This window comes from Bidens hawaiensis, unplaced genomic scaffold, assembly GCF_021521415.1.
Source record: "Bidens hawaiensis isolate Kalapana, Puna unplaced genomic scaffold, B.hawaiensis_p1.1 tig00004234_1, whole genome shotgun sequence".
Classification (NCBI taxonomy): Eukaryota; Viridiplantae; Streptophyta; class Magnoliopsida; order Asterales; family Asteraceae; genus Bidens; species Bidens hawaiensis.
The window spans coordinates 1,846,427-1,865,798 of record NW_027491252.1 but is presented as its reverse complement, the minus strand read 5'-3'; the positions used below and the strand labels follow the sequence as shown (position 1 = coordinate 1,865,798).

Genomic DNA, 19,372 nt, shown 5'->3' with positions numbered 1-19,372 from the left:
CGGCTCACGCTTTTTTAATGATCTTCTTTATGGTTATGCCGGCGATGATAGGTGGATCTGGTAATTGGTCTGTTCCGATTCTGATAGGTGCACCTGACATGGCATTTACACGATTAAATAATACTTCATTCTGGTTGTTGCCACCAAGTCTCTTGCTCCTATTAAGCCCAGCCTTAGTAGAAGTGGGTAGTGGCACTGGGTGGACGGTCTATCCGCCCTTAAGTGGTATTACTAGCCATTCTGGAGGAGCAGTTGATTCAGCAATTTCTAGTCCTCATCTATCTGGTATTTCATCCATTTTAGGTTCTATCAATTTTATAACAACTATCTCCAACATGTGTGGACCTGGAATGACTATGCATAGATCACCCCTATTTGTGTGGTCCGTTCTAGTGACAGCATTCCCACTTTTATTATCACTTCCGGTACTTGCAGGGGCAATTACCATGTTATTAACCGATCGAACTTTAATACAACCTTTTCTGATCCCGCTGGAGGGGGAGACCCCATATTATACCAGCATCTCGTTCGGTTCTTCGGTCATCCAGAGGTGTATATTCCCATTCTGCCTGGATCCGGTATCATAAGTCAAATCGTTTCTACTTTTTCGGGAAAACCGGTCTTCGGGTATCTAGGCATGGTTTATGCCATGATCAGTATAGGTGTTCCTGGATCTCTTGTTTGGGCTCATCATATGTTTACTGTGGGCTTAGACGTTGATACCCGTGCCTACTTCACCGCAACTACCATGATCATAGCTGTCCCCACGGGAATCAAAATCTTTAGTTGGATCGCTACCATGTGGGGGGGGGGGTCGATACAATACAAAACACCCATGTTATTTGCTGTAGGTTCCATCGTTTTGTTCACCATAAGGGGCTCACTGGAATAGTTCCGGCAAATTCTAGGCTAGACATTGCTCTACATGATACTTATTATGTGGTTGCACATTTCCATTATGTACTTTCTATGGGAGCCGTTTTTCTTTATTTGCAGGATTTCACTATTGGGTAGGTAAATTCTTTGGTCGAACATATCCTGAAACTTTAGGTCAAATCCATTTTTGGATCACTTTTTTCGGGGTTAATCCGACCTTTGCCCTTAGCCGTTCTTGCTCTTATATATCTGTAGTTGGGATTTGTCGTTTCTTCGTGGTCGTAACATTCACTTCAAGCAGTGGAAACAACAAAAGATGCGCTCCAAGTCCTTGGGCTATTGAACAGAATCCAACCACACCGGAATGGATGGTACAAAGTCCTCCAGCTTTTCATACTTATGGAGAACTTCCAGCTATCAAGGAGACGAAAAGCTCTGTGAAGTAAAATAAAAAAGGTCGCCGATTGCTACTAAGAACCTAACATAACTTTTCAAAATTGAAAACGGATCAGTCTACCTGGTCTACGAATCTATTCTAACTATCAACGAACTCTTCAAATTTTAGGTGGGATGGGGATTGTAATTATTTATACTTCTCGAGGTATAATGACAGACCGGGAGGCTAGATTCAAAGGAATCGGCGGATAAATTTTGTTGTTATATATGGTAATCCTTCTGATATCTGAATTAGATCCTAAATTTACTACTTGTGAAAAAAAAAGAAAGGGCGGGTTGTATAATCTCACGCCTCCCCCATTAGTTGATACTTCAAGGAGGTTTTATCTAGAATGAAAACAAAAGAAAATTCAAAGAAAAAAAAGGCTTTCGTCGTCTTTTTCCCGCTTTCACCTTCGATTGCGAAGGGCTTTTTTCCCGGTTTTCAATTCCTCTCCGGCGAGGTTTGAACTTCGCGTGGTGGGAAGGCCTTCCCCCGATTCGCATCTTCCCGTCCAGCAAAGAAAGTGAAGGGGAGCGGACAGCGAGTTGGAGGACGCTGCAGAACTGCGTGATTTATCCATCTGCGCTATTCCCTAATTGAAGAAAGTTGTAAAGCCTTCAGAGCCTCAGTCCCTACCATTTTTTTTATGAAAGATGACTAGCAATCGCTCGTTTTTCTTATTAGCATGGGATTGGATGTTAATAATGAAATAAATATATATATATATATTAGAAGAGAAGGCAATCCCCGTGGAATTCTTTTTGATTTCCGATGTATAACAAGCCATCTTTCTCGCTTTCGCTCTTTCTCCCAATCAGCCGCGAGGGTTCCGGGCATGAGAAGGCAAGTGCCGGAATCAAACAAAAGGTCCGAACGTCCGAGGACGAAAGAGAAAATGCTCTGCTGGCAAGTCGTTTCCATCTAGGATAGCGTATTCGTGCCAGTTAGACGTCGGCCATGAAATCCATCACTATACCGAGCAAATCATGGGCATTCACATCTCGGCCAAAGGGAACTGTGCGCGATTCTCTCGTGAATTGCCTTGAGCAAGGTATGGCATTCAAGGTCTTAACCCAGGGATAAATATTTCTTCATAGATACAAGACATTCGTTGCTGATCTAAAAAAGATCTTCTCCTGTGGGCTTTAGCGGACGTTTTACATTTTTCACTTGGTCCTTACTTCCCAAAGAAAAAGTTTTTTTAGGTTTACTTTGGAAAGGCGCTAAACAGGCCTAAAGTTTCGCCTTTCTTTTTATAATAGAAGAAGTCTAATAGAATTAGTAAAGAAGTCTTTATAATTAGCCAAATCGTCTGAAGCATGAATAGAATCGCCTTTGTTCCGAAGGCCTAGCGAGTTAAGCGAGTTCCTTTTTTCTTTTTTCAAAGGCAGTCCTTTTCTTTCCCCGGACCGATGACTCACTTGTTCAGTACTGCTAACTATTATTGGAGGATTCCGTCCCCTCGGGACTACCAGTAGCTTCGGTTGTTGAATCTCGTGCAAGTTAGGTTGTGGTTGTATTGGCTGCAAGCGGAACGTAGGCGCTTTAGGTGTGTGTTGGCCATGCACTCTTGCGTCGTGTAATGTCGTATGTATGATAGAGGTGGTTTGGTGATTGACCTCAATGCTAATGGTTATCCTCAAGGTTCAACGAATGAATGAAGCTATGCTATGATTGTACCCGGATAGAGATGATAGTCTTCCTCTGATGTCTCCAAGCCGGCCATAATCGAATCGATAGGCGAAGCAGCCAATAGCAGTCTGTTCTCGCCTATCGATAGATAGCAGGTTGCTTCCAAGCTCAAACCATTTGAAACGGAATTGCTACTTTTTTCTTGTTATTGATAGAGTGGTATTCTCCGCCCCTTTCAAAAAAAGTAGAGGGAGAGTCTTTCTCCAATGAGAATAAAGAAATTTTTTGGTCAAGACAAGAAAGGAACTCGCCCTTTGACACCAAGGGATAAGAGCGGATTGCTGGCGATGAGACTTGGTGAAGGGAATCTATGAGAGAAGGTTCTCGACGAACCGGGTTTCGACCGAATAGAGCGCGGTGCCAACGAGTTCAGTCGAACAACGTAACGAGTCTAAGGGCGCTTGAAAGGAATGGACGGGCGAAGGAAAATGAAATATGAAAAAAAGATGCTTTGGGAGTGTGAGATAGGCGGACAGGGAGTACGCAGCCGAACAACCGCAGGGGCTTCCAGCAGTGATAGCTGAATTAACCAGATGGGCCGCCCAAAACCTGGAGCTGACAATGAAATCGGAAATAAACGTCGGACCCCGGCTATCCGAAGAAGGCAGACTGAAGCGGAGGAGCAGAAAATGCAACACAACAAGGGGTGAACCAAAGGCTTGCGCGAAGGAAGAAGCGAATCAATCAGAATGGAGACAGGGAGGAGAGGTAAAAGATAGATTTTCGAGCCCGAACATATAAGCAACCTTCTATCTGGCCTCTGTACCAGTAGTGGAGTGGCTTGCTATTTTCAATCAGAAAAGGAAGATTGAGCAATGCAAAGGAGAAAGAAGTTGTCCCCTCTTCTTTGGTAACCCGCCGCCGCATATGTCGAAAAAGAGGGAGCGGGGAAGGAAGAACAACCGTTTTACTTTGGCACATGAGGTGGCGGGTTTGGCTAGGTAACATAATGAAAATGTATCGGACTGCAAATCCTGGAATGACGGTTCGACCCCGTCCTTGGCCTCCAGGAGTGGTGAGCAGCGCGGAACTTGAATCAATCTTTTGGCATATAATATAGGGGGCTGGAAATCCACAGACAACATTCTGGAACTTCCAAACCAAAGAAATGCAACAGGAAATGAAATGTTACGCTTCAATAGAATGAATTTGGTAGTATTCTACTCTATGGTAGATCGAAGGTTCTGTGCCACTTGAACTCAAATCTATATTACCTTCAATCCATCGTTGTCCAGTCAAACCAGCCCATAAAAAAATGTTAGACTGACTGACACAACCGAATTGGTTGAGGAAAAGGAAATCCCAGCGATCAAGCACTCCCGCCCCCAAAAGCGGAGACCGAAGAACCACCAGGTTGTCGAGACACGTCTGAAGAGGAGGCCGGCGGCCTCTAAGTTACCACCCTACCCACTAATGGACTATGAGGGGGGAAGGTGAACGGAACCGACCGAAAACCCGAACCGCTTGACCCTTTCATACTCGATTCATTAGGGTTGGGGATGGATGGAACCAATTAGAAGTGCAAATCCTGCAAGCGAAGCCTGGAAACGGACCGCAGCGCAACGACTAGGACTCGTGTCGGAGGACTTTTGAGCGTGAGCTACCACTCATGCAGCGGCAAGGACCCGCAACTCTCGAAGGGCCACCAACCACCCGAATCACTGTAGCAAAACCTCCCTTTACTTTACTCAATGGATGGAGGTAGAGCCTCCAACTCATGCACGAAATCAATGTTGAGTCAACAATAATCCAGAGGGGCAACACCAAGCGGGATCGAGACCAGCCCCTTGTATATAGGGTTCCAAACCTGCGCTTCTTCAAATATCCCATCCCAGTAGGGGCTTCAAAGCTTGACTTAGAGAAAGTGGAAAGAAAAGGGGCGCCCTAGCTGCAATCAAACTAAAGCGCTAACGAGCAAGAATGCCTATAGATAGCGCTTTAGTAATAAGATAGGGCTTTTTCAGGAATCGATTCTTTGATTGAATAGCAGAAGTGCTACTTAGTAGCAGAAACTCGGAGAGACGGAGATGGGACTATTTCATACCTGCTAACTCCTAGGATGAGACGTGGGTCCCTTGTTTTCGGTAGGAAGAGTTTCAGCCTTTGTTGCCTGTCTACTTAGTGAACTGGCAAGACGCGAAGATCAATTGATCAATACGAATCTCGAGAGTGGATGGTTGATCGCCGCCTCCTTGTCCTGGAGGCTCTCCGGCCGGGGAGGGGCTTTCTATCATAACCTTTTTCCCGGTGTATGTGAGGGTGACGAACTCCTTTTTGTTCGGTCATAGGTTGGTCCAAAGAACGAGAGTCGGCTTCCTTAAGTCCGTTGTTCCTCAGTAGCTCAGTGGTAGAGCGATCGGCTGTTAACTGACTGGTCGTAGGTTCAAATCCTACTTGGGGAGAATTTAGAGTTCTCGCTTTTCTAAACTAGCGCCCCCTGTCCTTCTCCTTAGTTTCTAAACTAGCAGAATCGCAGGACATCAAAAGTGGGAAGTTTCTTGTTGGTTTTTCTTCCTCACTCTCGAATAGGTGAACTTGGTTCGTTCAATTCTAACGAAGAAGAAGGATGGGAATGAATGGGAAGACTGGAGTAGTCTCTTCATTAGCCGGAAGGAATTAGTCTCCACTAGCCTCATTCGAAGAAGAACAAGAAAAGGCTTACAGTTTAGGTAGGATAGATCGATGTGGTCCAATGGCTAAAGCTCTGCTAGCTCCGAGTTCTTTATTTATTATTATTTTAAAAATGATTCTTCGCCACTAGTGGCAATGAAGTTCTTGTTAATTAGCAAGGGGGAAGGAAGATCTCCACTCATTTCATTCATTCAGTGCCTGCGGTGAGGCGCGACCCACAACAAATTTATTATTATTTTAAAAATGATTCTTCGCCACTAGTGTCAACGAAGTTCTTGTTAATTAGCAAGGGGGAAGGAAGATCTCCACTCATTTCATTCATTCAGTGCCTGCGGTGAGGCGCGACCCACAACAAACGAAGGGGGAAAGCTTGCTTGGCTTGCTGTAGCCCTATTTTTAGGCTTGGTAAGCGTAAGATATTGTTGTAGGCTCGAGAAGGGTAGGCTCGCAGCTTCGCTCGACAGAAGAGCCTGACTTTCTATAATTAGTCAAGCGCTAGCGCACAACCGGGCTTTGAAGGGATAGGGAAAGGGAAGAAAAGAAAGATGGTCACTCCTTTTAGGAACATAGCTCGTTCATTCACTTGCTCATGAACTCGCAGCTTCGCCAGAAGCTATGAAGGGGGGCCTTGGCCCGGGAAGGGGAGAGTGGCCGAGTGGTCAAAAGCGACAGACTGTAAATCTGTTGAAGTTTTTCTACGTAGGTTCGAATCCTGCCTCTCCCACTTGTTGTAGACTTCAGAGAAGAGAAAAGAAGCATTCGTCAGCGTAGGAAGGCCAACCGAGCGAAGCTCCTTTGGCCGTTCCGTGAAGTTCAATTGTATCGTATGTTAGTTAGAGAGGTTGGCGAACTACTACGATCTATAGATTCCCCATCTGTATCCAATCCCAACGAGAATAGAAGCGAGTAGCTTCCGGCTTGGCTTGTAGTCGTAGTCGTTTAGCTTATATAGTCGTCGGCCTTCCTACACGTACGCGCTCTCCAGAATGCCTCCTTGGTTCGGTATGAAGCCAAGCCGATACATACGATAGGCGAAGGAAAGACCCCCATTTCATAGCGCCTGGGGGACGCAAGTTTGCTCGAGGATTGGAGAGGAGAGGTGGAAGAAAAGGCTCGGGATGAATTTATTAGTCTTTGTGCGAGCCGTATGCGGTGAGAGTCGCACGTACGATAACGAGGGGGGTTTGCGTCTATACGTGTAGTGTGGTGGTTGGGCCTACCTACCCTATTTGTTCCATGATCTATGGGTCTACTGGAGCTACCCACTTTGATCAATTAGCCAAGATTTTGACCGGATACGAAATCACTGGTGCTCGATCTAGTGGTATTTTTATGGGGATTCTATCTATCATTGTAGGATCCCTATTCAAGATCACTGCAGTTCCTTTTCGGGCGGCTGTAGGACGGACGGCCGCCTATAGGTGGTAGGGTAGGGTGGGTGGTACCGCTCAGATTGCGGCCAATCTTCCTAACCGCGCGCGGGCCGGGCTTAGAGCGCATGAAACTCATCACTACCTCGTAAAGGCGTTGAGACCATAGCATGTTACACGAAAGCGCCGCTTTCTCTGTAGTATTATCACACAGCTGCCCGCCTAGAAGAGCCACTCGCTCTGTAGTGTTGTCACACAATATAAGCACGCCTCACGCCTGCTGGCCGGGCGAATCTAAGTTCTCTTCCGGTCAACTGTCCACCCAGTCAAGTGCAAAAAAAACACAGTAGAATCACGCAACGCATGCTGCTGGTGTGCTTCCTTTCTCGCGAGGAAAGAAAGAAGAGCGACAAGGTTAAGTTCAGATTTGACTGTTTGCAGCATGGGAGCAGATTACCCAAAAAATACCTGTGAACAATGAAAAAAAAGATATCTCGGTAACGAAAACTATAGGGGGCTGTATTGGCGAGATCCAACGGTGAACAGTTGCCCAAAAGAAAAACCGCCTGGAAGTCCGAGGACCTTTATCCCTTTCCTTTATCCATTCCGCCTCCTTCTTTTCTTTGTTCCAATAGAGTCTAAGGCAAAGCTAAATTGGTTCGTATGCCTACTTTACCTACTTGACGAAAGGGAACGAACTTAGTTTCGTTTCCGGGTTTATGGATTGGATTCAGTCAGCCTCACTCCTTCCTTTTTATGTTGTCGTGATGGTTACTGGTGAACGCTCCCAAAGGCGACCCTCTCGAGTTTCCGGCTGTTTTCTATATTGAAGTAGCCTTTCGTCTCCCCGAAAGAAGTCACCATCAAAGAGCTCGCCCTACTGAAGTACCAAAGGTGCGCTCAGCCCGGTGACTAAGAAATGGGTTTGCGCTTGAATTTCAGTGATGAGGTTTTTCGAGGGAAGTAGGGCTCTTATTGACTAAAAGTGGGTTCTTCGCTTTCCTTAAGAATGAAAGTTGCTAAGAAGCCCCTACTACTTACTTTGTTTGATTCAAAAGGCGAATGGCCCCCAACAAGTCGTATGGGGCGGGGTGCTTGTGATAAGCTGCCTCGAATGGCCCCCAACAAGTTACGGGAACAGCCGTCTGATGGAAAACGACTTTCACGTTCGGTTCAGAGCGCACCTTTTTTCGTTGAGAATTCCTCGTTCCCTCCCGATAGACCAGCGGCGAATTTAAAACTTGTGGGGCCCTATCTATTCCATCTCTCGAGCCCCGAAGAAAACCCCCTCCCCTTCGGATTCCATATCTCTTTTGACTCTATATATGTGGGCACCTGATATCTACGAGGGTTCACCCACCCCGGTTACAACATTTTTTTCTATTGTGCCTAAAATCTCTATTTTTGCTAATATTTCACGTCTTTCTATTCACGTCTTTTGATAGGATTATGGTGTTGAGATTAGTACTAGGAGAGGAAGTAGTGGTAGTAGTTTGCGCCTACGCGCCTCATATAGGCGTAGGGACCAGGAAAAGAGAGATTTTTGGGATTGCCTAGACGCAGTGGTAGGAGGCATACCTAGGGGTGAAAGGGTTTGTATAGGAGGTGATTTTAGTGGACACATTGGTAAGGCTAATAATGGTTTTCAAGGCGTACATGGGGGTTTCGGTTATGGTGATAGGAATGAGACCGGAACAGATCTCCTAGAGTTTGCGATGGCCCATGACCTAGGTATTATAAATTCTTATTTTAGAAAAATAGATTCTCACTTGATCACTTTTAGCAGTGGCGGACGTGACACGCAAATTGACTACCTTTTGATGAGGCAAGGAGACCGACGTTGGTGGAAGGACTGCAAAGTCATACCTGGGGAGACAGTTGTGGCTCAACATCGACTGCTGGTGGCAGATATAGGATTCATAAATAAGCTGACTGTTCAAGAGAAGAAAGGTACACCAAGAATTCGATGGGGAAATTTGAAGGACGAAAATCCCCTACTGTTTAAGGATAAACTAATACTGCATACGCGGGCTAGACTAAATGGGGACTCAACTCATATATGGGAAGATATGGCGACAAAGATCATTCAAATAGCAAAGGAGACTCTCGGGATCACAACAGGAAAGACAGGTGGGCATAAGGAGTCTTGGTGGTGGAATGATGTCGTACAAGACAAGATAAGGGACAAACAAGGATGCTTTAGGGAGCTTATGAGGTGCACGAATGAGGAGGAGCGAGTGGAATTGAGGGAGATTTACAAAACGGCCAAGAGAGAGGCAAAGAAGGCAGTGGCGGAAGCAAAGAATGCAACTTATAAACAGATGTATGAGCATTTACAAACAAAAGAAGGGGAACATGCTATGTTTAAGATTGCCAAAGCCAGAGAGTGTAGAAGGCACGATCTAGGGCCTGTGAGGTTCATAAAGGATACAGATGGGCATGTATTGGTCAAGGAGCAGGACATCAAGCTAAGATGGCAAACCTACTTCCAGAATCTTTTTAACAATGGGAGAGCTTACAAAGAAGAACATGACAACACAATCGTCCTACGACAACAACCGAATAACTGCTACTGCCGACGGATCACACGAGAAGAGGTGCAGACTGCACTTAGGAGGATGGGAAGGGCTAAGACGGTTGGCCTAGACAACATACCCATCGAGGTGTGGAAGTGTTTGGGTGAGGAAGGAGTCATGTGGTTAACTACTCTGTTCAACATTATCCTCAAATATGGTAAGATGCCAGACCAATGGAGGAGCAGCATTGTTGTTCCTATCTATAAGAACAAAGGAGACGCCCAATGTTGTGGTAACTACCGAGGAATCAAACTTCTAAGCCATACTATGAAACTATGGGAAAGAGTGATTGAGGTTAGACGTAAACGGGAAACTCAGGTTACTGTGAACCAATTTGGCTTCATGTCGGGGCATTCCACCACAGAGGCAATACACCTTTTAAGAAGATCAATGGAAAAGTTTAGGGAGAAGAAGCGTGACCTGCATATGGTGTTTATTGACCTAGAAAAGGCCTATGACAGTGTGCCACAACAGGTGCTTTGGGAGTGCTTGGAGGGTAGAGGAGTACCAAGGAAATACATAGAGATAATTATGGATATGTATACAAGGAGTGCAACAAGTGTCCGTGCGCCAGTAGGGGATACTGATTTCTTCCCAGTAGAGGTAGGTCTTCACCAGGGGTCAGCGATGAGTCCGTTTCTTTTTGCAGTAGTCTTGGATGAGTTGTCAAAGTCGATTCAGGGGACGCTTCCGTGGTGCATGATGTTCGCAGACGAAATTGTGTTACTTGCTGAGAGAAAACAAGATCTAAACATGAGGCTTGAGGAGTGGCGAACAACCTTAGAGACAAAAGGTTTAAGGATTAGTGGCTCTAAGACGGAGTACCTCCACTGTGATTTCGGCGGGGGGAATGACAACGAGGATGTACAGATCACCATTGAAGGGCAGGTGGTTCCGCGGGTAACGAAGTTCAAGTATCTAGGATCATTTTTTCAGAGCGATGGGGAATTAGAAAGTGATGTGACCCATCGAGTTCAGGTAGGATGGTGTAAATGGAAAGCAGCCACAGGTATACTGTGCCACAAGAGTTTCCCATCTAAACTAAAGGGAAAATTTTATAGGGTTGCGGTTAGACCTGCAATGTTATATGGATCGGATTGTTGGGCTATCAAGAAGGCACAAGTGCGGAAGATGGAGGTAGCATAAATGAGAATGCTACATTGGATGTGTGGGCACACAAGGTTAGACCGAATAAGAAACGTTGTGTTCCGAGAGAGATTAGGGGTGGCGAACATAGCAGAAAAGATAAGAGAGGGGAGATTGAGATGGTTTGGACATGTGAAGAGAAGACAGCCGAAGAATCCTGTTAGAACCGTAGAAAAAATTACTATAGAAGGGAGGAGGGGTAGAGGACGACCTAAACTGACGTGGGATGAGAGGATTAAGCATGATTTGATAGACTTAAACCTTTCTGAGGACATGGTTGAGGATAGGAATTCATGGAGAAGTAGAATTAAAGTTATGGATTTTTAGTGAGAAAGGAATTCCTTAGGGCTTCTATTTACCTTATTTTGGTCACATTTATAGTATTAGTATTAGTATTACTATTAGTATTATTCTTCCCATATACATAGTATTAGTATATTCTTTTCATATATATTATTATTAGTATTATTATTATTATTATTACTATTATTATTATTATTATCATTAATATTATTATTACTGTTAAACTTTGATTTCCTTTGTATTGCTTCATACATATGGACTTTAGAGCTAAGGGTCTCTCTGGAAGCCACCTCTTTATCCCTTTGGATAGAGGTACGGTGTGCCTACATCCCACCCTCCCCTGACCCTACCTATAGCTTTGCTGTTGGTGGGACTTCACTGGGTATGATTGATTGATGGAGCTACATTGCAACAAATCTTCTTTTTCTACAGCATTGCTTCTATGATCTTAGGAGCGCTGGCCGCCATGGCCCAAACGAAAGTCAAAAGACTTCTAGCTCATAGTTCAATTGGACATGTAGGTTATATTGGTACTGGTTTCTCTTGTGGAACCATAGAAGGAATTCAATCACTACTAATTGGTATCTTTATTTATGCATCAATGACTATAGATGCATTCGCCATAGTTTCAGCTATACGGCAAAGCCGTGTCAAATATATAGCGGATTTGGGCGCTCTAGCCAAAACGAATCCTATTTCGGCTATTACCTTCTCCATTACTATGTTCTCCTACGCAGGAATACCCCCGTTAGCCGGCTTTTGTAGCAAATTCTATTTTTTCTTCGCCGCCTTGGGTTGTGGGGCTTACTTCCTAGCCCAGTGGGAGTAGTGACTAGCGTTATAGGTCGTTGGGCGGCCGGAAGGTTGCCACGAGTAAGTCAGTTTGGGGGACCGAAGGCAGTTCTCCATGGACCGGACACGTAGCTTACCAAATCAGTTGCGGCACGGATGGGAATGCATGCTACGAAAGATAGGGTCGAGTCTACATCAACTGTCTACTCAATATCCTTGTACGGGTCCACAATCACTACACGAGATGAACCTTGGTTTGGTGAATTGAAGTTGGCCTTAGGTGTAATAGGACTCCCAGTTACTGTACGCGATCGTATACTGAGGTGCTCCCCGCCGGTTGTTGGAACGATGCGAGCCAGGCCGGGTCTCAATTCAAAAAGATGAAGGGCCCAAAAGTCTAAACAGGGAGTTATAAATTCCCCATCTCATTGGGGGCGGAAAACGAATCGGCATCTCGATGTGATACAGCCTTTTCTATTTTAGTTGGGAAAGAACGGCGAAGTCCATCCGAACCGTCCAATGAAGAATAAGAGGAGAGCAAAGCGCCAATGGCGCGCGAAGCGTATGCGGAACGGGCACGGAGAAAAGGAAGTTTGGAGGAGAAGCAGCCGAGCTCATCCCCTTCGCTTCCTGGGCCCAAAGCAGCGCAGTCTTTCCTGGCCAAATAAAGGATTTGGGGCTTCTTTGTTACGCTACTTCACTAGAAAAATCCTTTTTTTATAGTTATATCTATAAAGAGAAAGATAGATCCATCTATCCTATTCGATTTCTATTTTGATATCGAAAAAAGAATCTATTTCATTCAACGTTTGATTCAAAGAACTGTGCTTAGCCCTCCCCCGCTCATGAAAGGGCTCTGCTGCAATGGATTGTAGAGGGTCCGTAGTACTCGAAGCACTGGAGTGATCCAATAGCCGGGAAGGGGCCTTTAAGTGCCTACTACTACACCATACTACACTTGGCTCTACATATTTACAGAGCTAACCCCTGTTCAGTGCCTGGCAGAGCTAAGGGGGCTTTAATCCTTACTCTTTATCCTCATCTTCGTTAAGGCTAACGGGGCCTTACTTATTCAGGGAGGAGAGTGGAGCCTCGAGAAGCACTGTTGAGAGGAAGATCTTTGGCCCCTCTTCATTCTCTACAGGGTCCCAAACCTTTCTTCAACATAGGTGACAAGGAGCGAGGCCGCGATGGAAGAGATCAAACACGGGAATAAGAAGTAATTCCATTACCTTTTTTGTCATTTTTATAGAGGGGGATGGAGAAAGTGGACAAAACAGACTCGCATTTCTCATCGAACAAATACAGGAAAAGAATCATATTGAAAATGCTCCTAACCCAAGCCCTTCCTTCGTAGAGCCATGTATTGTAAGTGATCCGAACCTGCCCGGAGCGAGCCCCCCATAAAGGCAAGTGAAGTTAGTGAGCCGTATGATGGGCAACTATCTCCTGCGGTTCGGAGAGGACTCAACTGTTAGTTAGTACCCCCCTTGGGTTCGGGGTGGACCCTTTCACTCTATTTTATTATATACGTTTAGTGAAAAGAATGTTTTTTGATACACCTAGGACATGGATTCTTTATGAACCAATGGATCGTGACAAGTCGTTACTACTAGCAATGACTTCCTCTTTCATTACTTCATTATTTCCATACCCCTCTCCTTTGTTCTCAGTTACTCATCAAATGGCACTCAGTTCATATCTTTAATTTAAGTTTGATCATTGACAAGGTTCAAAGAAAGGGTGGGCTATTGATAAAGAATCGATTCCAAACCACAATGCTAGCAGATGGCGGGAGCTCCGCCTAGAAGAAAGACACAAAGGGGATAGAATGCCTTTCTTCTCTTAAGATATTTCTTAAAAAGAGGTGGTATCAGTTTTGAAAAGAAAAGAAGGCCACCGCTTATCCAATTCATTGCCAATTGCAGCAGCAGACTCAAACCGATCGTTTTGAGTGAAGGCCAATATGGGTAAAAGGGTTTAAGTTGTCAACCGCAGACGGGGCTAAGCTTTAGCGCGAATTCAAAGCCGGGAACCAAGCTAAGTATTCATGATTAGCGCGAAAGCCTAGCGAACAAAGAAGCGCAACCCCTACATCGACCAAGACTCCTTCAATATGCACTTTTATGTAAAGTGTCTTTAGGTGCATGGTCATTGCCTCAGTAGGTCGATACTCGTGCTGAGCTTACTGGTCGTAGTATGGGTCCTTTTTCTTTTTGAAGATGGTGATCAGAGGACTGCCTTTTATCAATTTAACAGGCTCAGTCTGCTTCTCCCGCTGTTTGTTCGAGAACTTGTCGCTCTTCTTCGAGTTTTTTAGGTTCCTTGGACTCTATCCTTCTATCCTATAGTTATAGTAGATTAATACAAGATCTGTCCTGGTTGTTATGCCTATACTTTGATGAGCATATTTTTGTCCAATACGATTCAGTCGATACAGAGTCTCTCCAAGCGTCGAGCAGGGCCTCATTCACTTGATTCATTTGACGAATGCCTAACCCTCCCTTTAGGCGTACAGATACCCTCCCAAGCCATGTACCTGTCAAGGTTGAACAACACCAATTGTAAGCCTCTCTATTATTATCAACGAAACGCAGACGCAGAACCAAGCTTCCAATCTCTAAAATACATACACATAACCTCCCCCAAGCATCATCACATTGGCTTGAGGATTCGTCCTAGAAGCTACTGCTTCTGCCTCTCTAGGCTTCGCTCTCGCTCATGACTGGTATATTGATCTCTCTATGTAGTGATCGGCCTTCTAGAAGCTTAGCCAGAAGGAGGGACACTTTGTAACAATTCATCGTGATAGCTGCCTTTGGATCTACTCTAATTGGCAACGAGACAGTGGATTGATTCCTACACCTACGGGCTCAGGTTCCTTCCTCCTCTAGTCTGAATCAAGATGGCTCCTCTCGATCTTGTGATGCCTTCGGCTCAAAATTATCCGGATAGCTACCTTTACTTTTAGATTAGTCAAGGGAAAGCTTATGAACGGTTCCGAAATGACACGCTATTCCGTCTCATCCTTTCGCCCCAGATGGTAGGAATAAGATAAAGGAGGAGGACTTTTTTTACTTCAACCGAGGAAGACTCGCACCCGCTTCTTTGTTTAAGTCACTGGTAGTTCGGGCAGGCCCACAGGACTGGAATTCTAAAAACAAGGAATGTCTGGCTTTTCCTATTCTAGTGCAGGTTCTTGCTCGGTATAAATCGCTTCACTTTGAGTGGGCTTGGCCCACGCCTTGACAAGGCTGTTGCCCTTCCTTCTACCCATAGAGAGAGCCAGAGTTAGGCCTTTGTATGATGGATTTCTTGATAGTAGGATCAATGATCTTTAGTTTCATTCAGGATCGACATGCCCCAGGTTTGAAGAATTCAATGACAGGCCTTAGCTGCAAAAGATCCCGGAATTGGTGGATTCGGAATCGGCTGGATTGGATAAAGGGTTGTTTCGTTGATAGCATTATCTGATGTGGGATGCGTAGTAGCTGTTTTCACGGTAGGGGTCCCTAAGGCGGGAATTGTCCTAAAGTAGCCATAGCGTTGATTGCTCTCCTTGTTCTATTGTACGGGCGAATTATCTTAACGAAAGCTTTCTTTTTGGCCCTCGTGTGAGGGTTGTCATAACTTGTGTCTATCCGCTGTTAAATGACTTCACTTAATAGAGTCCTAAGGGCAGTCTCTTTGAGAAGGGTCCGTATTAGTTTTATTAGCTGTCCCAGGGAAAAGAGTAAGTACTGGCTGTTGGCATGTCCGAGCTAAGATCGGTTGAGGCGGGTAAGGTTGCCTAGCTTACTTGGTAAAGGACTCCTTTCTTTAGTTTAGCGGTCATGGATCGATTCTAGGTGGTTCACTTGTATACCCCTATTCTCAGAGTTCACGTTCTGATCTAGCAAATCGACTTTTCAGAGGAGTTCCTTAGTTTTTGGACAGGACAGGTGGGAACCAGGAGGTAACGCGTCTGTTAAAGCAATCGGGCAAATGCGTGTATACTAGCTTACTAGCTGTTATTGTGCTTTCTGGATACCTTTCCATGCTTTAACAAGCCAGCTACGCACCTTGCTCTTCTTTTATAAGCAAGTAGCTTTGATTTGGGAATAAGCTGAAAGTCAAGTAGTATGAGTTGAAGTGAAGGGCGCTAGTAAGTAATAACTAGTAAGTAATAATAAGTAGAGTGGAACACTGTTGGCTGAACAAAAGACGTATGACTTGAGAAAGTAAGATCTCCGATCTGTTGTCGGGAAAAGGGACCTAGCTAGATTCTCAAGCCACCCGCAACGGCCTTAGTCCTCCCAGTTTCTCACTTCCCTCCTATGCGGTAGATACATAAGAGAGAGGGAGGGAAAAGCGGGGAACTTAACCAAGGAAAGGAGATTACTCAACAGGCTCTGTCCCTGTGCTAATATACCCACTCCAATCCTGGGAACCCTACCTGAGCTACAAAAATCTTGGAAATTGACTAGCCTTACTTCTTTCAGGGCTCCATCCCTCTTGACTATATAGGTAGGGGCTTAGCTGCTCCTAGTCAGATAAAAGTTCTATACTAGGGCTCTCGGCAACCCTGAACTACTAAAAACCTGGCTCTTTGATGTGCTTGCCCAGCCTCTTCCACTAGAAAGAGCTTTTCTCTTAAGGCTTCTTGCCAGTAGTGAGAAAAACCTTGCTTATCTATCTTTAGAAAGTGGATAGAATCAAAGACAGTATCGATGCGATTTCCAGCTTTTCTTTAGCGGGAGTTAATTGGATAAGTTTAATGAACTCATTTTTTTTATTATACGTTTGTTATAAGGAAAGGAAGACAAACTCATATTTAGTGAAAAAAATCTTTTTTTATAAGTTAGAAGGAACTTTATATGAAAAAAGAAACAGCATTGGAATATACACATTGATTTTTTTTAAACCGTATGCGTTAAAAGGCGCCTGTACGGTTCTTAAGAGATACAATTTGACCCTAATCAACCGACTTTATCGAGAAATATTACTTTTTTTAGGTCAAGAGGTTGATAGCGAGATCTCAAATCAACTTATTGATCTTATGATATATCTCAGTATCAAGGATGATACCCAAGAGCTGTATTTATTTATAAACTCTCCTGGCGGATGGGTGATACCGGGAGTGGCTCTTTATGATACTATGCAATTTGTGCAACCAGATGTGCATACAATATGCATGGGATACGCTGCTTCAATGGGATATTTTATCCTGGTCGGAGGAGAAATTACCAAACGTCTAGCATTCCCTCACGCTTGGCGCCAATGAGGCTTTTATTTATTTGAGAGAAAAAAGAAAACTATGCCTTCGCCATATGAAATATGAATATTAAGTAATAATAGCATGGCACTTTGAATTCGATATAAATTTTTTTTTTTGTTTTCACAACATTAGCTTATGTACCGAGAGAGTAATATGATAAAAACGTATTTCCTATTTTCTTATTTTGGAAGTCCAGTTTAGCGTCACAAACTTTTTTCACACCAGAGGTCTCTTAACAATATTTCTATTTATGTTATGGAGCGAAAAAAAAATTCTTTTTTCCTTAGTTTATTTTATCAAATAAAAAGAAACTTTGGGATTGCTGAATGACAGACAAATCACAAAGAGAGGAAGATAGAGTTAGCATTGATTGGGAAGGAAGGAACTAGTAATCCATTTAAGAGGACTTTACCCTAGAAAAAGTAAAAGGGAGGGAAGGAACTGACTTTTTCTAACTCGGAATGATTTGGAAGTGCGAGATGCACTAATCGGAAAGAGACTCTCTCTTGACCTGACTTTCCCTATTGGCTTTGACTGAGGTAAGTAATTCACTCAAACCGATTCCATTTATGGATACTTGGAGGGTGGGAAAACTCTTTCTTTTAATAGGATGAAAGGCTTAGCTGGGGAAGGCTGTTCCTGCTACATTTCGCTGGGGAAGAAAGAAGGAATTGAGTCTTTTCACATTATCACGGAAAAGGGGATTGCCTCTTAGTCAATTTTGACTGGAAAAAGACCCGGAACCCCATACCCAATCATTCACTTACTATAGGCCGAGGAGCGTAGATTCGTCTTACTTTTTATAAATGGAAAAAGAGACATAAGTCACGCATTCGAGCAAGAGCCTTTGCCTTTCTTCGCTATGTAAATAGAGGGCCGAAGGAAGAAGTGCCAGAACCTCAACAAAAGAATGAAGGTGATAGAGTCTTACAGGAGACGCTAGGCTTCGGAATTGAAAAGAATGATTCCTCTCCCTTGGTTGCCTTCACTGCCTGTGAATCCCTTCTCTTTTTCTATTCCAGTAGTCTTATGCGGTCTGGTCTGTCCATTAGCTGCTTAACTCATAGTAGTTAGGAGGTTGTTGTCCTAATGAGGGTAGCGGAGTGCTCCCTATCCTATTACTCATCTATAGGGCTATCACCCTAGCTTTCCCTGTCTCTGCCTTTCTTTCCTAGTCCTGAGTTTTTCTTCTTGACTATTGCTTAGGATTGGGTTTGACACTATTCAATACTAAATATCTACTCGTGGAGGGAGGGGAGGCAATAGATTCATCTTAGGCAGTAAGCAAAGGAACTGTAGGGCTTAGGGCAGCGAGTGAGCCTCGGATTTTTCTTCAATAGCTCCAGGGGAGGTGAGAAGAGAGCCAATAGCTATTATAGAAGGACTTAACAATTCATGTCATGAATTAGAGTTGAAGGAAGAAAGACATGAAATGCTAGAAAGATGGAATCTATGAACGAGCTCTTCCGTCTAAGCCTAGAACTAGGCAAGAGCAAGGAATGGACTTTAAGTGAGTGAAGGAAGGAGGGGACAAAGGTCAGTTCTATAAGGCAAGAAAGCAAGATAAGAATAAGGAGCAATGCAGAATAACTAAGCATGGCAAGGAGAGGATAGCTAGACTTTCAAAGACAGTAGCAATGGCAAGGAGACTAATCCCGATATTCTTTCCCTAGCAATTGGCGGATTCTATTGATCCAAGACCTGTATGTAGACCAGGGCCTCCCCCGCTTCAGTTAAGGCCGGGAAGAATTATCTTACCTTTCTCTTCTGTCAGTTCCTTTCAAAGAAAACCAAGAATGAAGCTAGAATGTGGAGTACGGACTTATCATGCTTCCCAATTCCACTAGCATAAAAGAGTTTATTCAACTCCTGAGAGATTTTTATAGTTCCTGAGCTACCCCATGATAAGAATGAGGGAAGAAGCCCTTAGCTATTCCTTTGGCCTATAATAAGAAAGGTCCATCAAGACTCAGAAATTACCCTCGATCTTTTCAATCCCTCTAGTAGAGAATTCTTAGCCTTCGTCTTAGAAACTGAGCTCTCACAAAGCAAGTCATTACTTATTGTTTACACACACTTTCTATTTTACTTAGCCTACTTCTTTATCATTAGATCAATTAGGTAGGGGAAGACTCTGTGTACTAACTTTCTCTTCTTTCTTCTTCTTTTCAATCCCTTGCCACTTCCCTTCTTTGCTAGCACGTACCTGTCTTTGCTTTTCACAAGAGACCCCCCTACTCTTCACACCCCTCTAGTCCTGATCTTGCTTATGCATTACTTGGGAAGGATT

At 44.2% G+C, this 19,372-nt stretch overlaps 1 non-coding gene and 1 pseudogene across 1 annotated transcript; both read left to right on the top strand.

Moving 5' to 3' along the window:
• The first annotated feature begins 6,279 nt into the window (after positions 1-6,279).
• Positions 6,280-6,362, top strand: TRNAY-GUA (transfer RNA tyrosine (anticodon GUA)). Its single transcript has one exon. It is a non-coding gene; the product is annotated as a tRNA-Tyr (tRNA).
• A 1,971-nt stretch (positions 6,363-8,333) lies between these two features.
• LOC143625764 (NADH-ubiquinone oxidoreductase chain 2 pseudogene) lies at positions 8,334-11,957 on the top strand (annotated as a pseudogene).
• Positions 11,958-19,372: the final 7,415 nt, after the last annotated feature.